This window comes from Andrena cerasifolii, chromosome 5 (assembly GCF_050908995.1).
Source record: "Andrena cerasifolii isolate SP2316 chromosome 5, iyAndCera1_principal, whole genome shotgun sequence".
Taxonomy (NCBI): domain Eukaryota; kingdom Metazoa; phylum Arthropoda; class Insecta; order Hymenoptera; family Andrenidae; genus Andrena; species Andrena cerasifolii.
The window spans coordinates 7,949,655-7,971,090 of NC_135122.1; the positions used below are offsets into that span (position 1 = coordinate 7,949,655).

At 46.1% G+C, this 21,436-nt stretch overlaps 1 protein-coding gene across 1 annotated transcript in view; it reads right to left on the bottom strand.

The window, feature by feature from the left end:
• Cv-c (RhoGTPase activating protein) overlaps nucleotides 1-21,436 on the bottom strand; it is a 277,255-nt gene that overhangs the window by 254,325 nt on the left and 1,494 nt on the right. The gene's annotated exons all lie outside the window — the stretch shown is intronic.

The following is a 21,436-nucleotide window of genomic DNA, read 5'->3' on the forward strand; positions in this document are numbered from 1 at the left end:
TGTGAATTTTTTGTACAAAAACGGTTAGACAAATTAATTTGAGATTTGGCAGGCTGTTTTGTTGTATGTTGAACTATTGTCCTGAATTTTTGTGTGACAGTGAAAAAATAAACATGGTAGATACGGAGAGAGCGTTTTGCCCCACAATCGGGAAAGCTTCGTTAAATAAGAAAGGAATGGTAACAGATACGGCAATAAATCTACTACCTCAGATAACCACATTCGTATAGATTAAGAATCTCTTTTCCTTTTTGTGTTTCAGATAACCCTTACAGTACTTTCCGTCAGTGCCAGGACCACACGATTATTTTTCAACGCTCTCTCCGTATCTACCATGTTTATTTTTTCACTGTCACACAAAAATTCAGGACAATAGTTCAACATACAACAAAACAGCCTGCCAAACCTCAAATTAATTTGTCGAACCGTTTTGGTACAAAAAATTCACAAAGAATTATCTATTTTTCGGCCCGACAAAGCGCAATCACCCCTTAAGCGACACGTAACTTCTGTGCAGGAAATACGTGAGCGCAATGAAATGGAGAAGCGACAGTTTACATCTGGCTTCAAAATTTTTAGGAAGTTAGGCGAAGTCCTGCCAGTGAAAACGACTCGACATACATTTCAAGCCAATATAAAGCACACTAAACCAGAAGATTTCTCGCTCCCCTGGAGAGGTGTCCTGAAAACTGTAGCGAAATACTACTCCGCCCGCGCCTTATAGCACAAAATATTACTGGGGCGAGGTGTAATTCCACTCGCGACACCTCTATCAAGGCTATTGAAATAGGTACCACGGCGTTCATTGCTGACCTATCGCCAGCCACAAATTCCCACGTCCTACGCCAACATTGTCAAGCGGACACCGACAATAATGTCCCTCGCGAGTCATGCTAGCGCGCAACACCTCCCCCACAAGTGGAGCGCGAAAGAGTTCCTCGACAAAGTATCGAACGGGACACCGTGGTTCGTTAACTATGAGAGAACTTTTACGTTTTCGCGGCGCGTCGCCGAGGAGCGCCAGAAGAATTCGGCTGGTATCCACCGTTAATGAGTGGATTACCGCGGCGCTGGACGAATAAACTTATCGTTTCGATGCAAATATACCCGTTTTCGCGGTCTGAATACGGGAAGTCGTTCGCGTCCGAGCGTCCGCGCGTGCACGCTTCCTCGATTCAGAGGCGAAGCTTCGCTCCCCACCCGCCGTTCTGATCAGTGTCCAACCGTTTGTTTCCGTTTACGATGATCAGCGACTCGCTAAAAGGAACGCCACTTTGAGGTAAGCGCTAAATCAGGAACTCTATCGCGCGTTACGGAGGAAGAAGTGACGGGGCGGGCGCACGGTACCAATGCCCAGCCTTCACCGTTCCGTTCCCGCTGACGATTACGTTTCAGGTGCGTATTATTTATCGGCAGGGCGCGTGCATTAATTTTATTAAAATATATGTACGCGGGCCCGCGACCCTGCTCCATTATCCGGCACCCGGGGACTTATGTAAATGAATAATATTCCGGCGAGGTATTTATAGCAGGCGGGACAGGGTAATCGAATGGAAACGACACGGGCCGCATTTGAGGCTCCGTTCTGCATAGAAAATCAATTGCACGCGACTCTCTGTTATTTATTCGCCAGTGGAAGCACGCCACCTTTACGATATTCCATTGCTCCGCGATACATTGAAGTATGCTAATCACGCTGCGTAAAAGCGATCGTCCCGGAATTTAAGGGGACATAAACGCGAGCGAGCCACCTCCCCGTGGCCGTTTTCCTCCGCGAAGTCGCGGCTGCTGTGTGGCGTCGTACCGCGTGCTTCGGAAGTGTCTATTACGTTAAAAGAAACTCCCTGTAACGGAATCGATAATAACATCCCCGCTGAACGGCCACGTGGATACGTGCCCTCTGTCATTAGCGATACAAGTCACCATAATTGGAGGGGAAAAAAAGAGATCGCGCCCCTCTATGTGGTTACTCCGTCTGCCTCCGTAGTTCCATCCGGATAGAACACTTCACACGTCCCACGACCACGAGCTACGTAATCGGTGTCGTCGCGTCTGACCACGAGAGGACGATGCTACTCGTCCCTCGTGTTCAGATAGCCGCTCGACGTCTAAATGAAGGCGAAAATATCGGCGCCTCCGCGACGGTTTATAGGCGAAACCTATGCGCGTTAATGACGGGGCCGGAAAAATCGCTGCCCACCGCGTCGAAACAGGATCATAATGCAGCCTAGAAAGGTCTCCGGAGGCTGGAGAGGAGGTTCGCTCCGCGCTCGGTCGAATACGCTCTTATCGGCCGGATTTACGATTTCGATTAGCACGTACCCGGCGTGTCCGCCTTCCTGGTGGCGTGGAGGCACTAAAAACAATTATCGCCGACATATTCGCCGGCCGCGACCATCGTCGACGAGCGAAAACGACGAGGAAGGCACCGTTCGTCTTGGTTCAGGCCGGTTCCGAGCGCGTCCCCGGGCCCTGCCTTCTGTGCGACGCATTGTGTGCAGTTTATCTTTGCGGCGAACAGCCAGCCAGGCCACCAGGAAACACCCAAGAGATGTTACGTAAGGTTAATTGTGGTCGTTCGGGTTGCCAGGGCGATCGGTGCTCGCAACCTGCGCGGGATGCGTGTCCCGTGCACGTCCGTCAATGACGATCGTTATCGTGGGGACCTTGCTGGCGAGGGCATTTATATTTTACGCAACCCATCGCGTGACAACTTTGAAACATCATCTCGCTCTAACTGTCTGGCGTCCTTCAGTTAGTCTAACGTTTTCTGTTCCCGCAGAGCCGCGTAATGCACGGTGACAATGTTACGTTAGTGATATATGGTGGTAAAAGTGTTTTCATTTGCTTCGAAGTCACTGGAGGTTCACCTGCTCCAGCAACTTCATCTCTCAGCAGGGTAAAGCGTTCTGAAGACTGCAGCTTGATGATCCAGTTAATAGGGGGAGTTCCCTTAACGCCGGACGGCACCTAATTGGATGAACTTGCCTAATTCGTACCTGCGCCTAAATCGTACCCCCGCTGTTTCTTTTAACCTAAGACAGTCACAATCGCCCCTAACGGTAGAAAGTGTAAACAACAGTTAGCCACGCGTCATTAAGAAGCCGAGTCACCATACCGTCATTCCACAAGAAAATATAAAGCAGGCAAGTTTTTCGGGTACTTTTCACTAAAATTTTCCCATGATTCCTAAGGATTTTGTAGGTACAATTACTAGTTGCGGGAATCAGCGAGAATCACAAATTTCTACGTGAAACTACGTCTATTTTCACGTTTATTTCTTGTCTTGACATCAGCGAACAGTGCCCTATATTTTAGCGCCATAGTTTTGAATTCAAATTGACCTATGTGCCTATTCCGTACCACCTTGTGCGAGCAACCTTAAATCGTACTGGTACGAACATACGAAAACAATCTAGAAAAATAGTTGGACGAGGTTAAAAAGAAAATCATCTGTGAAATTTTCTTTGAGTTTTATCGAAGAATGCTACACGTTAATATCGCTAAGCTATGGATAGGACGAAAGCCTAAGATGCTAGAAATATTTAGGCATATTGATAAGCGAATCGACGCGGGTGTCCAACCCATAAGTCACTAAATAACCAGCAAAGAGCCGTGCGAAGATCATGTTGGTAAGGGCGGGCTGGCGGAGGGCCATCGATCAATCACCCACGCAACAAAAAAGCTCGATGGTATCTGCGGCGGGGACGAGCGTCTCGTCGTCCTTCCGTCTGAAGGGACAAGTCGAGCTGCAACCGATTCGACAGGTTGGTACACATAAGGTGTGCGCGCGGAGGAGAACAAGAGAAAACGGAAGTGCGCGACGGGGATGTAGGCACTAGAGCGAGACGAAGAGGGAACGCGAGTCCGCATGACAAGCTTCATCGACCAGTCATGCTTATCGCACACCTTAAGGCTCGTTTGCAAAACAAATTATTGGAAGGATAGTCTGGCAAGCCACGGGAACGTACAAAACGTCTTTTCCATATATTTACATGCGCGCGCGCAAGCACGCGACACACAATCGAGCCCGGCACTGTACTACCCGGGCAAAAATTCAACGATCGACGATTAGACGAGCGTCGTTGGCGCCGCGGTGCGAGATTCAATTACGAGGGTATTGTTCCCTTTTTAATTTCAATCTCCACCAGCAACGGGACTCCGGAGCTGATGGCATCGGGATGGAAAATTGATTTCATCAGGATGTCATTCTGTTACGCGTTAGACGCGCCGTGCATTGTCAGAGAAACATATGGGGATAGAGTAGAGAGGTGTACAGCATAAAGATGAAAGTTTCTAGCATTAAGACTGCCAAAAGTGTGTCAAATGTGAGTAGTATGTAGCTGACAGGTGTAAACGCCTATTTTATGGGTCCACTCAATTATCCCAAAGACTGACACTGTTAGAAAAAAAATAAATTCATGTTACTACCGCTGCTCCTCGATCCTCCCATAGCAGGAAATAAAGTTGCTATTCCCAGGCTCGATGTTATAGCCCGTTTTGTCGACTGTTCCGTCATACTTCCTGGATGTGGGTTAGAAACAAATTTCCAGATTGCACCGCAGATATTTCGCGTGACAGTCCACAGACGCTTCGCTTCTACGAGGAACGAAACAGGTATACCGAATCTCGCACGAAAGAAGCAGCTGGAAACGTACGATTCACTTTCGAATTTTCGCAAGCATTGTAACCCACGCAGCGCGCTGTCATTCGCGAGCCACTGTAACCGCTGTCGTGCTAATACCTTGCACGACGACAGCGCGATATGACGCACCAGTCATCGCGTGACGATAAAGTTTGATTGCACGCCAGGCCTCGCTGCCTTTCCGACGTAAAAGCAAATGGAATTTCCTTCCCGAAGCCGGTGGAATACTTTCGAGAGGCACGTAAAAGGCTCTAAACGTCCATCCTGGAAGCTGAACAATAAACGTGTTTGCCCAAGTTTGTCTTCCATAAAGCGGCTTCCAAACAGGCGCAAAAATGCAGAAGAGAGGCGGGATAGTAAAGAAGCCGCTAATTCCCTCGCCACACAAGCAATTTTTCTCAAATAAAACGAAACTGTTCCTGTTTCTAGCGTGAACGCGTGTTACGCGCACCCCACTCCGAGGAAGTTAACGGAATACATAGGAACCTCGGGCTCGCAGAAGCGGAGGCGTCGAGCTCATAGTGTCAGCAACACCTTTATGGGTTTAACACTCGTTAAACGTTTGTGTACATTTGGTTGAGTAATGAAAGGTACAACGAGGCAGGTACACAGCCTGCTTCCAATGCTACGAGTTTCTAAAACAAGTCCCCCACGTGACGCTTCGATCCTTGTCAAATTTCCCCAAGCTCTAGTTTCTGGGAGCGCTTGTGCTATGGCAAACTTGCATCTTTCTTTTTATCGGTGCACCTATTACCTAGCTAAAAGTACAATCTAACAGCACCGAGAATGCCTCGTTTACTTAGGTACGATGCTAAACACGTAGCACCGACGCGATAGTGACAACAAAATTAGCTAACTACTCAAGGCTTTTGAAGAACAATTTTCACTAGATATGCCTATCATTCAACTAGCTACCTCGTAACTTTACTTCTTGTTGTTCCGAGCAAATTTGCAGCAAACAGCGTGCCGTGAAAGTGGAAAGCACATTTGACGAGTGTCAGGTAGTTGAAATTTCACGAATGCTCGTGAGTATGGTACGAAGAGACTGTTACACTTTGAGAAAATTCCAATAACTGCTACCTAACGCGACAGGGTTCCATCCCATACATTCTACTCGCGGCCCCCCACGCGCCGCGCTATCGAGAGACATTACAATCACGCAGGAGTATGGAAAGTCCTGAGTTTTATTTCCAGAAGCACGCGAAAGAGGCCGGGCTGGGGAGCAGCAGTTGATCATACGACGGATTCTTTTCTATGGCGGACGTCGCGGCGCGCCGCTGCTCCTATCCTTATCGTCGCCATAAATTATTCAAATTACGAAACGACCGATAACCGCGACAGTGGAGGGAAAGATAGGTGGCGGCGTGGCCGGTGGAAAAGAAAAAGGAACAGGGGGATAAAAGAGGAAGGATGCAGCGCGAGGAGGAGTAATCGGTGCGTGGTTCCATGATATCTCTCACGTGCGAAGGATATCTCGAAGAGAGAATAAGGAGGCAATAGTTCGTTTCGAGAGTGGGATCCACGGCGGTTTCGAAACTGGTTTCGGATCGACCGACGACTAATTGGAATTAAATGCAGTCCTCCCCCCTGCCCGCCCTTACAAACGCTCCGATGATAAATACCGTGATAGCGACAATAATTAGAGGTACACGGTATATCCATTCCTACGGCGGAGCCGCTCCCCCCTCGCGAGACACCTCACTGTCACAATCGTCTTCCCCGCGGCTAGTTAATCACGCGGCCACGATATTCCAACTATCCCGGGCTTCGAGCGGAGATAAACTTCGTTATTACGTGGCGCTTAGACAGTCTACAGCCGGGAAGTAGTAAGGACGATGCCGTTATGTGTCGTCAGAGAGCTCTTTCTGGCCGAGCGTTGATGATGATACCGATACTGGTTACCTTAATTGCTTGAATATTGATGTATCAGCACGCGGCTGAAGGACACGGAATTGGACTTGATTCTTCCAACGTTTTTGCTGGGGAAGGTTGTTTGCGCGGAACCACTGAAAAGATGCCCGATCGTGCTCCTTGCTCCAGGGTGTTCAGTGGCCAGCCATTCACGATTTACTTCCGTCGGCGTGCCGTAATCATCGCGTCACCCCGAGTAGCGCTATGATAATGACGACGCGAGAGAGGGAACGATGCCGCTTAGGAATCAACGAGTGGAATTCGTTTTTGGCCCGCATCCTTCGTGAAGGATCACGCGAGGGAGGCCGCGAGGAGTCTGCTCCTCTGTCCGGGGGAACCGGAGGAAGCTCACCGCCGCTCTCAGCGTCGCGACCTTCTCAATGCCGATCGAGCGGTCGAATTTTTGCCGATTCGCCGCGTTTGGCAAAAACGGGGAACGCATCATAGCGTCACCTCCACCCTGCGCGTCCAACGGAATCTCTAATAAAGCGTGAGTCACGTCTGCTGGCTACCAGCGACAAGAACTCGGTACGGCACAAAGAGACCACACACTACTCGACGGAACATCTGATCGATTGGCAAACCGTGACGAAGAATGCCTGAAGGAGAGGATTGTTAATGATCTTGAATCTACGCCTCGGTTGCTCCGGATTCAATGGCGAACACTCGGCCAGAGCGGTCGTTCTGCTTCGCGACCGCGAGCCGGCTCGGGGGAAAACGGAAATTCATAACAGTTTACGAGTCCCGCCGTAAACTGGCCAGCGAAGGTAACAGACCCAGCCGGTAATCATAATACTTGGCTCGGATGCTCGACGCAATCGGAATCGGGGGCCCCGTTCAGCTGTTACGTGTTGCGGAATTAGCGTAATCGGCAAACGCTGGGGCGGAGCGGAGCGAAAAGAGATCCCCGATACCTTCTCCGCGCTCGCTAATTCCACGCGCTTCCACGGGGCAAGAGAAAGAGAAAGGGAAGAGGCAGCGACTGGCCATTCTGTGAGAGCTGTTTAGAACCATTTAACGGCTGCTAAATACCGCGAGCATCCAGCGTCCTGGCCGGCCCGAGCTCCTTCCAGTTCTCGTCTCCTTCCATTGAATGTCTTGTAGCGGGTTCCTTGCTGGAAGAGAGAGGTTGCGAGGAGGCCTTGCAAGGTTACCTATCTCTTAGCGAGGTCTACGAACCTCCTTCGAGTCTAACGTGTCTAACGCCTAACGCTCCGAACTGGGACTACTGGTTTTTTTTTTAGAGGTCTCCAGTAATTTCACGAGTGGCTATTACGCGTTACTTGAAAGTCTGGCAAGTCCAGTTTACAGTTCTCAATGGTTTACGCGAATTACGCGTCTTTGGAAGAAGATAACCGGTGCAACGCGAAATCGTGTCACTCGAGTGCTGGTTGCACAACGAAATGCTGATTCGTTTGATTTTGGGTATCACTCATGGAGGATGCTGCAACCTGGATTTATGCCACTACACTACGCGTAACAGTAAAGCAACTATACTGAAGTTCGTAATGGATAGGCATGATTAGGCGTCATTTAGAACGTCGCTGACTGATTTGCTTCGTTATAACGCTGACAAGTTGCATTACTCATTACGTCTTTATCGTTAATTGTATACTATTGCCGTGTGTGTTGCACAATTATTCCGTTGCACACTCCTATTCAGGGTATATCGAAAATATAAACTGACCGAGACGATTATTACCGAAGCACGATTTGCGGGTCACTGCGTGCTCGATTTAAATATGTCCTTTCAGAACGTGATGAAAGGTTTTGGGGAGCGTGCGAGTAGGAAATAGCCAATGGGGACTATCTTCTATAATTATTATTATAAGCAGAGTCGGATTAAAGTGCCAGACGACTCTTTGCATGGCTTCGATTCTGAGAATTAGAAACTTGAGGAAATCTCGAACCAGTGTTTCGCAATTGCTGTTACCGAGGAACAGTTCAGCCGCAACTATTTTCTTCGATCATAGCAATTAGTTAAGCTCAGAAGATCGTAATGATGATGATCAACGGTGGAATGAATAATGAGGATGCCGAAGGAAAGAATGAGGTGCTGCGATTCACTTACATAAACACTCATCGTTCCTGAGAGATTGCGAGATCTTAATCATTCAAGCACGAGGAAACCAGCACTCCTATTTCATCGCTTTAATTCGAGTAATTACGCGATCGAAGGTGAATCTAGCCGGTTCAATGAAAACAACGTGGTAGTTTGCACTGGAGAACGCGGGGAATTGAACGTCGAAGTGAAACGCTGATACGACACCGTGATTTATATCATTAATTCCGTTATATTCATAGAAGAAGATCGGCTGATTGGGATCACCGCTGGGAAAAACAAAAGGATGGACACAACCTCAGAGGGGTTAACGAAGACAAGCGCGCCTCGAAGACGAGGAGCACCTCTCGTTTGCTTCTGAAAAAGTGGAAACGGGAAGCAGGGTCGCTGAATTCAAGACAATTCGAGTAGTCCCACAATGGACGATCATCCAGAGACAGAGCAAGCCATCTCGAAAGCAAACGCCTGGCTCCGATAAAGCGAAATTAAAATGTTTTGACCGTAGCACGAGGCATTGCAGTAATTTAAATAAACGGCACGTCGCCTCGGCCACAGGAGAATAGGGAAACGGTAACGTGTCTCGAATCGGATCTGGCACGATGTTTGTTTAAGCGTAGCCAAGAAGCAAGGGGTGGATTCATGGGATACCGACGAGCGACAGATTTCACACCGAAATCACAGGCTGCGCAATTAGATTCTCAGCTGGTGAGTATAAGTCCCATCGAGCACTCTGTAATCGCGCGCTATTGCGCGCCGTAGGGATCGTTCTGGGGCAGTGTCTCTCGTACTTCGACATACTCGCGACGTAAATAGGCGAAACTGAAGGAACGAATCGACGTGGAGAGTAGCGAGTTCTACAGAGTCGATTGCTTCACAGCGTAACGAGTTAAAGGATTATAAGAGACCTGTCTAATTACACCAGAGAGTTTAAATTCATCACCAGCTGATAGCTTACGCGACTAGCAAGATACCAGCACAGTTATGTCACTCTACTCAGAACACGAGATTCAATCTGCTTGAAAATACGCTTCCCCCGCGCAGAATACGAGCAGCTAATAAAGTCACAACGCATCGAAGCCATTCACAGCCACTGCTGTCAACAGCCCGTAGCTTGTCAAAACGATCATACTAATCGTCGCTCGTAAGGCGCAAAATTTTCGCCCATTTTCTCCACCCCTGTCATCGGCTTCTCTCCCCCCGAGTCGAAGGGTGTTAATGTTACCATCCGCCGTCCAAGGGAACGAGATGTTCGACTATGTAAAACACCCGTCAGTCGCGGGAGAACACTTGGCAGCCACAAAGCGACGCGAGCCATCGTTGCAGAAGAAGCCTAGAAATGTCTTGGAGCGCGCACCAAGCGGAATGATCGCTGGCTGTTAAGCAACAGCGACACGCGATACACGGCTGAGCGAGAGATACCCTGAATGGGTCGCGCCATCCCGCCAGCAAGAGCCGGGAGAAGGTAGGAGCGGATAGGGAGGCACGAAAAATACAATTAAGCGCGATCAGTGCGAAGCATTTTGCTTGAGGAGCCGCGTGTACCGAGCATAAGGTGCTCTATCCTCTCGCGAGGCCCGAGTCGCAGAACTGGTTTTACACGCGGTCGATTTCGATATATATAAGGACGAGAGACACACAAACAGAGGAGTCGGGATAGAAGAGCGGGGAGCGAGAGAGATGGACAGTGGGGAGTTATCAAGGATCTTTACATGAACGAAGCTGCGGTCCTCGCGATCCAGCGATCCTCTATTTGTCTAATTAGGAGTCACGAGAAGGCCTCTAAAAGGCTACAACTGGAACATTCTTTTTCCACCCGGGCGATGCGCGCGCCCTGCGGGAGGGGGCGTTTTTTCTCATTCGATCCAGCGACGAACGACGAATTAATATACAGCGGGTGATTAGCATCGAGACGAGATGCCGGACACGACGTGCGAGTGATTTGCTTGATAAGAGGCGACGCAGAAACGTCAATGATAATTTCGATCCTGGCCAACACGCGACGTGTCGTCTATGCCGATGCACCGCGGCGAGCGGGTAATCGCGCGTGGGAATTTAATTCTCTTAGTGCCTCGGAGCCAATAACGCGTGGTAATGACTGGTACTTAGTCTGTCGTTGGGCCATATTTCCTCGACGAATTACGGTCACGCGCAGCCCACTTCGAGACCGAACCGACGGCCACCGTCCTCCCCCCCGAGTGAAACTCGCCTGTGTTTTTCGCGAAAGTAATTAATTTCCTCCTATCGGGGCTACTTTTGCATACGCAAAAGGTGGCAGCGACCTCGCGACCTATTTTTCCGTGGCTATTGTAGTTGTCACCGTTCAACGCTTGCAAGCTGCGAGACCCTAGGTGAACGCCAAATAAAAATACCGCTTCTGGCATCGCGCGATGCATCGGCAAGCGTGTCCGGAGAAGTTGGCAAACCGAGACAATAGTCTCAGGTTTTTCATGATGATTTGTGATTGCGCGATTCAAATGATTTTCAGAGCCACTTGAGTCGCGTTTGAGAAACAAAATTAATTCGTCGAAGATTCCGTGCACGAGCTTTGATATTTATCTTGGTTCCGACGAAGATACGAGTGAAGTTATTACACCTGTTTGCCTGTACCTAGGATGGCTATGCGATCTTCGAAATTCTTAGCCACTTTACGAAATCTAGCAAGTCCTATCGTAGATCGCATTCACTTCCGATCACGTGACGAGGAGATCCGACAGCCCGACTACGCAATGCATCATCTGCTCTATCAAAGGAAGAACGCCCACACTTTCCAGTTGGCCGCGACTTCCGGTACCCAGGGAACAACATGGGACAGATTCGCATCTCTTCCTTCACCGTTTCGTTTAATTTCGCGGCACTACGGCGCAGAAGGCTTTCATCGATGCGCAGTGACAGTGGCCCTTTCCACTTTAATTCCCTATAATTGCTTTCGATCTCCGTCGAGGTCGCTACTCCGAACGACATTGTTAAGAGGATTCTGGCCTATGCGCACGAGAGGGACGCTGGCCGAGCAATTTACATGCCCCGGAGCTAAAGAATTCTTCGAGATTTACTTAGCGAAAATAGACATGAGCCGAGTGGGAAGAATTCTTCGCTTCCTTCTTCAATTTTGTTTATCTTAAACCTAACTTCGCACTCCGGAGAACTTACCTCTGTTCTTAGAGCGCTGTAAAATGAATTACTGAGAACCTGATTATTGAAAATTGAAACTACTTTGCAACTTGAAAAGCATCCACTCATTCTTCTTCTCTGTTCCAATGCTTGTAGTCCTTTTAGTTTCATTTTTGGAGCACTGCAGGCTCCGCTATTAAAGCTGAATAATTGTACACTAACTCAAGTGTGGAAATAGGTTCTCGCCCCCTTCTTCCCTTTCAACTTTTCGCCGATCTTTCTGTGTCCGACGTAAAGAACAGCTGAGCAAGGGGGCGTAGTCGTGACCGTAGCCAAAGGGGAGCGACATTCGCGTGTCCCTCGGATCGCTGTTTCGATTTTGCAAGAGCCCCACGCGAGCTACATACGCGAGAGCTCGTCGAACGGAACTCGTTCGGCTATGTAATTCCACGTGAAAGTAGTAGACACGTCGGGCATAATTTTAAACCGCGTGTTGCCGCCTGTTTCGCGAACGATGATGGAGTATCTTTTCCGTGTCCCGAACTCCAGCGTTCCGCGATGTCGAAATTGGTGGGCGAAAACGAAGAAAAGAAAAAAGCAAGCTGGTATACCGAGCCCACTTCGAAAACAAATGTGATTCGCAGGACGGTATATCATGCCTCTCAAGGCAAATGTCCCGCCACAATTTCACGAGATCACAATTCACCGAGTAAGCTTTGCATTCGAAACGCGACGACCTGAATGAAGCTTCTAGCAAAAACGACGTCTCTCAATGGAAAAGTAAACTGGCACGAATCGATAATCACCCCCAAGTTACTGTTATGCAATCCTTATTTTTCGCTAAGGAATTGACTCAACATATACTCCGAACGATCAGATCGAAATCCAAGGAATACTTTAGACAGTTTTTTGCCCGTCAGACCTGCGCGCTGCAAATTGAAATCCTTCGATTTCGACGATAAGATTGAGTTATTGCTATTTCTTAATAAGAAGTATTGTATCGGCGCAACTATTAGTATCCTTCAGCCGGTGGAAAAAAAACCGCGGCGCAACAACGAGTCGGTTGCAAACTCTTGTTGCTCGAGCACGCTCGTTAATTTTGCATCGTTTTACTCATTGTTTCTTGTAGGGGCGCGCGAGCAGCCTAGCTTCCTAGGCGCTGGGGCTTTATTAACAGGGAATAACTTCTCAAATAATAAATTACTTCGTCCAACTGACGTGTATGCACATTCAGATGCAACGCACACGAGGCTTCTTCTTTGTCGATAAACCTATCAGTTGCGCCGAGAATTTACAACATATTTAAAGCTCGTCCGGCCAGCTGCTTGTTGAGAGGGAAGAATTCAAGTAAAAAGGTACTGGCGCCGCACGACCTGGCCCAGGAATAAAATTAACGTGCGCATTAAAATATCGAACTGTAAAAGCAAGAATAGCAACTTTACATTGGAATATATTTTAAATGAAATATGGATTTCTCTAGCGACTTGGATATGTTCACAGTGAACTCTCTGTTTCGTGGAAAATGTGTTTTGCGCAGAGGTATTATTCGTCGCATACGCGAGTGCCCGATCTGATAATGTAGACGCATCGCTACTAACGCAGCTCGAAAGGGGGAAGCGCATTGATGTCAAGTGAATAAAGGCCGGGTTGCACATAAATATTTCATACATCGTACTGCTAGATATACAGATGTCTGCGGCCGTACGATAAACCATTGAAAGATAGACGGAGGGGAATGCGCTTAACCGTTCCTCCGTGTCAGTCATCGTCAATGCTGCACCATAAAAATCGACAGACGTCTCCATTTTTGCGAGCTGCGTGCGTCGGAGCTCGTGGAACGCGGCACCGCGTTGCGTATGCCTATTCGATCGCCTCCGCATGAACGTAGTGGATGATTTTTCTGGGGCGAGGGCGAGCAGAGTTGAGGAATACATTGCTCTTGACTCGGGTCGAACCTCGCGATACTGTAAATTTTCTTTCAACCTTTCCATTCCTTCGACTGTCGAGCGTGTAAACATTGTTAAACGCTGCTCGGACACGATAGCGGAGTGTAAACGATCATAGACAGATACCGAAGGACGATAAGGATGATAGTATTAATTCGCACTTAGCGTTGATAGCGTAGCAGTCGTAGCTGGCAGATAACAATAACGGCAACAGTATTTTCATCGGCTAGTTCTCGGCTTGGTATCGTCGAGTATCTTTAATCAAACACCGAAGTGGAAGATATGCATTTCGTGTCTGGGAAAGCTACTGGGAATAGTGGAGATACTTGGTCTCTGTATTGCCATGGCCTAGCTGGCTTTCCTCGTTCGGCCCACAGAGAATTCGGCATGCTCATCTAATACTGCTAATGAAGATGGAATCAAACTTGTTCAAACATATACAGAAATTCAGAGGCATCTATGCGGGGATCGAAAATTTCTGGAACTCTTATTTTTTTAAAAAGTTCTGATAGAACTTATACGTTTCGTTTAAGAAAATATCTGTTCCTGTGGAATTTTTATTGAATGAAATGTTACCCTTAGGAACTTCTTTAGAAAGTGTTCTCATGGAACAGATATTTTAGAACCTATATAATAAAAGTTTCATGGCAACATGAGCACAAACTGAAATTGATTCAATGACCCTTCGTTTCCCAGATGCAAACGCCACCTCTCCGAGCTTTCAGGTCCAAGGAAAGGATCGAGCATAAATATTTCATATATCATGTTCCCGTATGTACTGGGGAGGGTTCGAAGTCGAGTGCAGGGAGAGAGGACACCGGAAAGAGAAGAGGGCCATGGAAAGAGAAGGCGTTTAAACGCTTCACGTTCGCCGGCTGGCAAAAAGTTCCGCGGGATTTTACGTTGCATCATAAATGCGGGGTGTAAATCACGACAGGAGATGCGGCCGATTCCGCAGAGGCGCGTAAAGGTTCGTAGAAATGACAGAGGGAGGGTAGAGGAGAAGTGAGCGCAGCGCGGCTTAGATACCCGAGGATGCGAACTGACGACCAGAAACGCAGACGTAATCGACCCTGACGGGCTCCCTGAACGAGATCGGTGCTTCCGTTTGGACCCTACTTAGATACTTATTTCCTTTGATTATAAATCAGAAGATAAAAGGTAGGTAGTTTCTTTTGCTCTATGAAGCATTCTCAATTCTTCGAATGCTGCGCACCAATATTCCTGCGAACACTTATATATGCGCATACACGCTTAAAAAATGCTCGCATTTTCCATAATAATTAAAAGAACAAGCACCCACAACCTTCTTTTCTTTAAGGGGTAATGCCACCGTAGAGCTAGGAAAGGCAGCCTGATTTTAAGAATTTTTTAATGCGAGTATAGTGAATGGAATACAAAATTTGTTCGAAGGCCTTTATTGTAAGTACCTTCAAGTATGATCCCATTTTTTTGTTTAATTTTTTTAATACCAAATGGCGGCGCCACAGCTCAACAAAAGAAGCTTCTTCTGAAAAACAGTGTTCCGCGGTCGGAAAGATATCTCCTTCAATTTTTGACCTAGAACAAAAAACCGAAAATTTTTGAGTCGTATATAAGATTATCTCGGGAAGTGCACGAGGAAATTAAAAAATACTGTTTTTTGTAAGAATGGTACGCGGTTGAACAAATCGTCTCAACAATTTCGAGGTTGTGGCAGTTCCGTGTTTTGTTCAATCACACACCATTCTTACAAAAATCAGTATTTTTTAATTTCTTCGCGTACTTCCCGAGATAATCTTATATACGACTCAAAAATTTTCGGTTTTTTGTTCTAGGTCAAAAATTGAAGGAGATATCTTTCCGGCCGTGGAACACTGTTCTTCAGAAGAAGCTTCGTTTGTTGAGCTGTGGTGCCGTCATTTTGTATTAAATTAATTGAACAAAAAATTGGGATCATACTTGAAGGTACTTACAATAAAGGCCTTCGAACAGATTTTGTATTCCGTTCACTATACTCGCTTAAAAAATTCTGAAAATCAGGCTGCCTTTCCGGGCTCTACAGTGGCATTACCCCTTAACACATATTGGCCTCGAAACGGTGTACAAATTATCTCGAAGACATTGGCGGAGTGTCGATTCGAGAACAGCATCGGCGATACGAAAAGCTTCCCGGGAAGTGTTTCAAACTCGCGCGAATAACTTTAGATAATGAACGTGCACGCACGCCGTAAAGTAACTCTAATTGCTCCGTAACAGAGGCTGGGAATCTGGCGCAGAAGTGGCTGTGCAAATATGCAAAACGGTAGGCCGTTCTAAACAACGCCCGTTGCAAATGGAGCATTCGCATTATCAGCCTGCACGGTACGTTACTTCCGTCGAGGGGGAATAAATACTCGATTGTCATCGACAAGCCGCCCGTATGTAATTGGTTCGGTGGTTCAGATAGAATTCAAAGTTACGGCTGGTAATAGCCAGCAACGAGCGTTGTCACCGCTCGTAATCTAGCAAATGGAGAACGTAAGTCAGAGAAATGAGCAGCCCCGGACACCTATGGCGCGCCAGTTTATAGCTACCGGGAATAAAAGCAGGGTAAAAAGAAGGGGCCGAGATTATTCAGCGCGGTTAGCAGCAGCCCCGATGCCGAAACAAATGCTCCGTCTACCAGGTGGAAAGAAATTCATCGCGCAGCATCGAAAGTTTCCTTTCGATTAATGGCACTTACTCGGCTGGTTATCGCGGATCACAGGGTGGAGTTTTTCAGTGGTACGATCAATACGCATGCCGACCACGTATTTCCACAGAAGCGCGGCAAAAAGGCGCCTCCTCGTCATTAAAAGCGCGATCCTCGATCCTGAATCGACATAGTACGAGACTATAAACAACTCGCGTTTTATTTCACGTAGATTCCTTTCAGTACGTGATTACGCGCTTTAGACGCGTACCCCTTTTTATCGGCGTATTCGTTCCTTTAATTTGCTTCAGCTCGCGTATATCATGTGAACGAAATTAATCCAGCAGCGGAGGGAATAGTTTTCTCCAGCTCATCGTGTTGCGCCGTTGTTTGGCGAATCGAGTGAGGCGCAATTTGCCAGATACTGTATTGGAGCAGCGGGGGAACAGATAGGGCGCAAGCTAGTGCGTTAGACAATTGTGTATATGCGAGTGTGGAGAGGAGAAGCAGTCAGATAACGAATGTGTGCATTTGTAAAAATTCTATCATAATTTTGCTGTAGTTTATACTGTTAACGTCTGCTCGTTGCGGTGGCGATAGGAGGTAAACGTTGACGTTAAAAACTGTGTAGAATTGGATGACAGGGGTGCGGAATGACGGGAATGAACGTAACGAAATCGGAGAGGTATATAAACTTTTCGCTTCACAAGGGAAGAATCGGGGGTTCGCGTGCGACAGCGATGTAAAACGTTGCGGGGCTGGGAACGGAGCTCGAAAGACTCTGTAAACACGATCGCTGCTTCCGTTTGGGTCCACGGGAACTGCAGCTTGGAGCAGGAACATCGAAGAGGCGTAAACTGTTCCGAAGGATCAACGACACGTGTCGACCACGTGGTCGTTCGAACGCACAGAAAAAGGTCTGTTGCTCTTAACCCATTTAACCGTGAATCCCTTTTAAAAAAGGCTAAACAAAGGAGAAATAATTCTTCCGAATACGTCTCCGCTTGCAATAAAGAACCATGCTTTTCTGCGAATTAAAATTCTGAATGTTAATGCACCTGGGCACGAGTCTCGTCGAAATATCTCGCGGACCAGAAAATTAGTACCTGGAGCCTGAGAAATATTCCCACTTTCGATGATCGGCGATCACTGGTACGTTTCCAAAAAGGAATGAAATTTAACTCGCAATCTTATCAAAAGGGACAAGCTACTACGAAGAGTCTGGCTCGACTGTCGCTCTCGGCAAACACGAGTATCTGTGTGACTCGTCGGCGTGAAAACACACTCGCATTATGTTTATTCGGAGGTGATAAATGTTCGACCGCCATTCACAAGTCGGCAGACTGTCGATCGCGCCGGAAACATCACGTAAGAGCGATTTATGGCCGAAGAAATACTTTCGTGATCCCATCCGCAGTAGCTCGCACGTGTTCCCCATAAGAATTCGATCGGTCGTGGCAAACACCACTTTTTACTTCGTGGTTCTTCATACGAACGACGCCACTTCGTAGATTCTTCTTCTTCATCTTGGGAGGTAAACATTTACGAAGACCGGGCAAAGATGCGCGCAGTGCTCAGTTTTGTATGTACTACAGAATGTTATCCTTTATGAAGATAAGGACAAGTTTAGAGCAGCAGTAAAAGTAATTTTTGGATTATCCAAATTTTAGAAAAAAAACTGTGATCATATCAGAAGAAGGATTACTACGACACTGAGCTCCACCCTCCGAGTCAAAAAAAAAAGGGAACAACTCATACTCATGTTTTCTCATCAAAGACGCGTCACATTTTCTCTCAAAACTCATAGTTTCAATCTCTGAAGAGGACCTACCTATCAGAGAAATTTAGATAGGTCTCGGTTCCTACTGATTCCAAGAATTCCTCAGGAAACTAGCGATTATTTTCATTTCAAGGCGATTCGTCGGCAATGCCGCAGCAACGAACAATAGAGCGCAGAACAACTGTCGTGATGAAACATCAGCCGCGGTCTATCGTTGATTAAAAGCGAGGCACGTTCGCTGAATTTGCTCATCAGGCATCGCGTGTGATTCGACTCGCAGAAATAACTTGCTCCCCCGCCTTGAAAGAAGGACTCGCGGCCAGTGTCGCGCCTCTAGACTTTTGAGTTTTGCAATCGTTCGCGGTTAACCTGCCGGCAATTCGCTCCCTATGCGATAATACGGGGAATGCAATTGTCTAAGGAACAGGGACACGACTATACGTAACTGCGATACCGAAAGTCACGTAAACATCAAGTGGCTTTTGTCATTTGCACCCGGCTTGTTAAAATGTTTAATAGATCACGATAAACGGCGATAAATGACGAAAGGGAGCGCCTGGATACTAGGGGTTGCAAACCGGTAAATCGGTAATACGGTTTGAAGTTTTTTTTCGTCGATATCTTCTACATTATCAGTGAAAAAAAAGCTTCAAACCGATTTACCGATTTACCGGTTTGCAACCCCTACTGCGATACCTCTCGGCGACGTTTAGTTAAAAGCTTGAATGAAAATGGAACGTAACTTTTAAATGAATCGTTCTTTCTGACTGTCTCTTTCATATGTGAATGGCAGATACCGATCGACTCTAGAAATACCGATTAGAATCTGGAAGTATGCTCAAGATCCATCGTGTATCTTTGAATATGACGCGGGTCTCGAATAGCTTGGAATGCTCCTCTAGAATTAATTACGAAATGAACGAACCAACAGTCGAAATTTAAATTTGAAGTGGACGGGGAGAACTGCCAGCTTGAATCTTCGGACCCTCGGCCGCGCGCATACAAATGTTTTGGAACGAACGGAGGAACGATCGAGGAATAACATGACGCAGAGGATCGCAAGTTAACGCGTGCAAATTTAATCGTCAGGGAATTCCAAGAGTATGATGATTCTTGATGTCACCGCGACATTGCGCGGAATCGTAATCAGGATTTCGCCCTCGAGAGTCCCGCATACTCGCCGAACGAGTCGTCGGCGGATACCGATCGGCAGTTCGATAAATCGACCGATTACGAACCACTACTACTGTTTGTCATCGGTGTACACTGTGCGGTGCCTAAGCTGAGACTCTCTTCGACTCGTTTCCAGGTGAATCATGTCGCAAACAACCCGATTCAGTCGATACACACCATTGCTTTGCAATTTTTTCTAAACGTCACCTATTTCCTTTGAAGCTAATATTCATTTATGTAATAGTAGCGCTCGGTGTCTTTATTTAACGTCAGTCTATGATCGAATTAGAGCTGGGACTATTTATCAAATTTTTCGGTATTCGAACACTCGAATACTTCAGTTGCTCAATTATTTGGCGAATATAATTCGAATATTTAAGTATTCGAATAATATTCGAATATTTAAGTATTCGAATACTGATGATGTATTCGAATAGTATGGTGTGAATTATAAATCAAGTTCTTGAGGTTCATTTGTCAGGATGAAATCTTGTAAACTGATTTTGACCTACTTCACACCATACTATTCGAATAAATCAGTATTCGAATAATAACATTCAAATACTCAAATATTTTTATAATAACATTCGAATACTCAAATATTCGAAGTTTATTCGTAGCATTCGAATACTTGTAAAATATTCGAATATTAAATTATTCGAATAGTCCCAGCTCTAGTTCGAATAGAGAGAGACATTGAACTAATAACGAAAGAAAGCTTGACGATAGGCACCGGTGCAAAAGGATGATTCTTTAATTAAGTCTCTTTAGACTTAATTAAAGTAAAATTAAAATTTTGGAGCAGAGTCTGAATTCCCTATTGACTGTTTTCAAGATTATTCCTTTAAGGCAACATAACAATCTCATAGATTGTGCTACCCTACAGTCAGAGATTAGTTAACGAGTAATTTTTAAGGAAGCGCGAAACCGAGATTTCTCGTGTAAATATCTGATGATTCAGATTTTGTTTGGAAAGAGCTGCGATTACATTACCAGGAAACAGACCTATCGGAAGCGGAGTGGTTGCTACTATGAAAGTCAACGACGATTTTCGCTGTTCAATTCAGATAACTGTCGATAGAACGCTGTCGGACAGCTGATCGAGGATATAACTTTCATCTTGGTTAATGAAGAAATTGTGCCGCTTACTATTTGCAACGGCGCGATATAATCGTAGTATTCAGGTGACGCTGATATCAGATAATGGCGATGCCAGTGATAAGAATTATACAGCGATTGCTATCTAGGATCTAGGTGAGCGTCGAGAGTCAAAGGAGTAAATAAAGCTGAAGTTGCAACGGGCAGTGACTCGTTGCCAAATTTTTTTGAGTAAATATTTAAGACCGACGAATAAATCGTCTCCCCAATCTGCGACACTCCACGAAATCACCTTTGACAACTCGAAGCATGACCGTGAAACACGTCGAGGCTGTTGAAGAGTCTGATAAAAAGGCTTCGTGTGGCAAACAAATACAGAGCATTTTTCAATTTCACAAAGCCAGTGACGTTTATCCCCTACTCGAATCTTCGAAGCTTACCAATGACAGGGTAGAAACATGCAATACAGGTTCTTCGTTATTAGTGTAATAATTACTATATTCTACTGTGACACGAGAGAATCATAGATTTCTAGCAGTAAAATTACGTACACGATAAGATATTAAGTAGGTACGTATTAGGTCCATAATTATTTAAATTAAGACTAATGAATTCATAATTATTCATTTACAGTCTCATAAAACCCAATTATATTCTGACTCTAACCAGCTCTTAAGTAGGCTATAAGCTCCAAGTTGACTGAGATTCTAGTTTCAATATCTGCAACAACTACATCTGATACTGCAATATATGCTGCCAAGCAAATACGCATAGTGGGAAAAAATAAACCATGTTTATTTTATTTAGCCATGTCTATGGCGTTTTACGAGTAACATGTACATTCTAAAGTGCACAGCACCATTAACAACTTCCAAATGAATTTGAAATAGATTTTACTCTATTTCATATTTCCATGTTTCGAGAATACTAATGGTCAATTACATTTTGAAATATATGAATTAATCATATGCCTCCTTCAATAAACATGTAATAAATTTTGAATATTTTCTACCCCGTTTCATGTTTGTGTGAGTCCGGAGAAATAAAACTCATACTCATC